Source organism: Monodon monoceros, unplaced genomic scaffold (genome assembly GCF_005190385.1).
Source record: "Monodon monoceros isolate NGI ecotype Baffin Bay Population unplaced genomic scaffold, NGI_Narwhal_1 Super_Scaffold_22, whole genome shotgun sequence".
NCBI lineage: Eukaryota > Metazoa > Chordata > Mammalia > Artiodactyla > Monodontidae > Monodon > Monodon monoceros.
Genome location: NW_021703779.1, coordinates 6,002,862 through 6,006,436, shown reverse-complemented (window position 1 = coordinate 6,006,436; position 3,575 = coordinate 6,002,862). Strand labels below are relative to the sequence as shown.

The 3,575-nt window shown below is 47.2% G+C and overlaps 1 pseudogene; it reads right to left on the bottom strand.

Moving 5' to 3' along the window:
- Nucleotides 1-545: 545 nt before the first annotated feature.
- Nucleotides 546-983, bottom strand: LOC114906407 (annotated as a pseudogene).
- Nucleotides 984-3,575: the final 2,592 nt, after the last annotated feature.

The following is a 3,575-nucleotide window of genomic DNA, read 5'->3' as shown; positions in this document are numbered from 1 at the left end:
ATAGGTGATACATATTTACAGTATCAGGATCATAGGTAATATATAGTCACGGTATTAGGATAATGCCTAGCACATTGGTAGCCCTTAGTAATTGATGATGGCAATGATATTTTATTGTCTTTTTCCTGTGACATGAGCTACAAATATTTTCCAAACTAGGCATGTGCAAAATTCAACCTTTAGCTGCTCTTTTCCAAATCGCTGTACCTTCAGTACCTCTCGTCCATGTGCTGGAAGCATTCATGTCCATCCCCCCATTCCCTTATCCAGTAAGTCATCCACCTGGCTGGCTTAGTTTCTAAAGTACCTCTCTGACCCCATGGCCACCATCCGCCGATGCTGATCTTAGGAGTTTCACTGCAGTGCGCTATTTGGATGCATCCAATAAGGGGGGCGTTTGGGCACTATAGCCCTGTCTGTGGCGAAAGTTCACAGATTTCTTTCCATCTTCCTATCTTGCTTCTCCGCTCACCCTCAAATTCTGTACTTACCTGGTTCTTTGTTCTTTTTCTTAGAAACAGTATTCATGTTTATTAAACACATTTTTAAAGTATTATTAAGTGTTTAGCTTTCATGAGCTTCAAGTTTTGCTTTTTCTCCCCAGTTCTGCATAACTGAACTTTCAAATCTGCCAACTCCCACTGAAACGACTCCACTCTGGATTCTAAGGCATCAACTTCTTGCAGATTTTCCTTTGCTTCTTCTAACATTTCTCCTGTTTCTTCTCGAGAGTGACTGGTGAAAACACAGGGAGACCAATCTGATGAGGTATCACTAAGCTGTCGTGATCTGCAAGCATGATGTCCTCACAAGCATCTTCGAAGTTTTGGAGTTGTTTCTTTCTTCACTTCTATTTCTTCCTTCAGCTCTGTGATTCTACTTATATTCTGTGCAAAATTTTTTCGTTTTTTTAATCTCCTGTTTAATCTCCTCAAAGCCACATTGATGTCTTCTGCACCTGCCCTTTTTATGGTGGCCGCCATCTTGGGTGGTTCTTTGTTCTTTAATTCGTCTCCATTCCATCCAAAATGTTCCTTGAAAGTGGATGTTGTATTGGCACTTTAGAACTATTTCCATGTTTCCTGGCAACTCCCTGACCAATCTAGTCCCGAAGGACTCACCCTTGGCCCTTTGGCCAATACCCCATTGATACCAAGATTTCACATTGTCCCTGAAGCACTTGAAAGGATTTTATATCCTGGGGTGATCTCCATGGTAAGAGCGAGGATGCCAGCGAGGGGAAGAAGTACCAAGGGGAAGAAGGTGAGGGTGGAAACCCAGGCAGCACGTTTTTGGAGCAGAGCATAAGTGGAAGTTGAAAATCTGTCAACAGATTCCCTTAGGGTCATCGCTTCCCCACATACCCATGCCCCCACAAGTCTTTGTGCCTTCCTAGGAGTCGGTGAGCCCCAGTTGGAAGACTCGTGACCTGGATTGTTGGATTCACCTCCTCCCTGGTCTCATTTTCTGCCAAACTTCATTCGATCAAAATCTACCCATTTTGCCTCTGTGAGAGTAATTTGCTCACAGTGTGTCTCCGTTTTCTTTGAAAACCTACCTAGTCTGACTTTGGAAGAAACTCTCGCTTTGGGCCTTCGGATGCTTCCAAAATCTATTTCCATTTCACTCAGTGAGCCTCACCTTTCACGTCGCCTCTGTAAACATTCCATTGCAGGGAGGCCGGCTAGTTTTCTGTGGGCATATCCCTTAGCTATTTCTGCGTTCAGCTCATTAATAGCCAATTGTGTTGCTTGCTAAAATGAAATTATTACAGAAGTGATAATATTTATGTGTCCCCTAACAAGTAGTGTGAACATTAACTTTTCCTGCCGCCTCATCCCGCATTGATTTTACACAGCAGAGACTTTTTTCCTCAGGTCACTGTACTTGGGGACAGTTCAGGGACATCTGATAGATCAGAGAGAGATGGAGGGTTTTACGGTGCAGTAAACACAGTCCTTCTGTCGACATAGAACACTTATACAGAATCAGAATGTTCATTATTGTGGGGCATTAGCAAAAAAATAAAGTTTTGCCCTTTCCATTTTTTTATACCTACGAGAGCTTCAACGCTGAGAGGCAGTAATTCTGTTCAGTGATGTAGCGCTTCTAAGCTGAGCTTAATTTGGGGGAAGAGCTGTTTTGCTGTCGGCACAAAGAAGGGAATTGCAGCTCCCAGCAGCCTCTCCTGCTGTGCACGCTCCCTGCGAGTGCCGAGTGCCACGGGGGCATCACGTGGCTCCGTGACCCCAGTTCATCAGTTTTCCTCCGGCTGTTGCCTCTGCCCTTATTCTCTTGAGATAAAACTTTCTGCTTTCTTGACCGACTTCTGGAGAAGGTCATAGTTAGCTTTCTCCAGTCCTTGACTTCCGGTTTTCTCTCTGTTCACTAGATCTGTCTGAATGGCGTTGTGACCTCTTTGGTTTCTAAAACCAACTGGGGGGTGAAACACCAGGAAACGGCATTGTTCACACTTGTTAAAGTCATTTCCTAGCGAACGCCGGCACCTGATATGAGTTGCCCTCTGCTACCACGGTTGGCCACATGTCAACGGGTAGGAATATCCCCCCTGCGGGGAAAGCCGGTGATGCCACGTGGGTAGCCAGAACGGGATCTGGAAGGAGCCCTGCGAGTCTGCTGCAGTGTCAGCTGCCTTCCCGTGCGACCCTTGGGTCAGGCACTCACCTTTCACGGGGCTCCATCGTCTCACCTGTAGATTGAGGCCCTTTGGATTTTAATTCCTGGACTCTATAGAGTCCGGCCCTTTGGTTTGAGCCAAAACACCCATATTCTGCAGAGTTCCCAGGCTACAATTTGAGATCAAATATCCTGAGCTGTGAAACCAAAACCAGGGGTTACTTTAATGAATGTGGCTGCACTTTGGGGTAGGGGGTGGTAATCGAGTACTAGGTCATTCATCAAAGTCTTCCCCTAAGGGAGCTGGCACGTTCCATAAATCCCCCCAGCTACCCTAGATGAATAATTTTACACTGAAAGCGAGTAATCATGAATCTGCCTCTAAATCTCGTCTTTAAATCCACGCTCAAAAGTTGACAGACTGTCCTCCTGAGTCAGATGCCACTTACCAGCCTATATATGGTCAGGCCACTCAGCATGGCTGTTCCCTGTACGTCCCCTGCTTGACCAGTCCCTGCTTTGCCTACACCCTACTCACAGGACCGTGCTTGGCTCCTGCCCCTTAGGCCAGAGCTGCCCCACCTGTTAGTTTATTAAAGGGAGACATCTGCCCTCGTGATGATTGTTAACCCGAGGGGCTGTGGGCTCCCGGTTTCCCTGGTATCGGATGAGCCCACCTCATGTTTATTCCCCCCATAAATGGTAGCCTCCTTCTCCCCCGCCGCTTGCGGAGATTCTTGCCATGTCCTGCGTGTTCTTTGCTGTACACAGCGGGGGTGTTGCTCCAGGACCCTGTGCTCCTGACGTCTGAGTTCCCCCATCCAGTAAACCGTCGGTGCCGCTGTCGCTCTTTCTTCCGTCTCACAGCTGGGTAGCGACAAAGCTTGTGGGGTGCAGCCCCACAGCCCGTGACCGGCAAGGAAAGCCCAAAGCTGGTG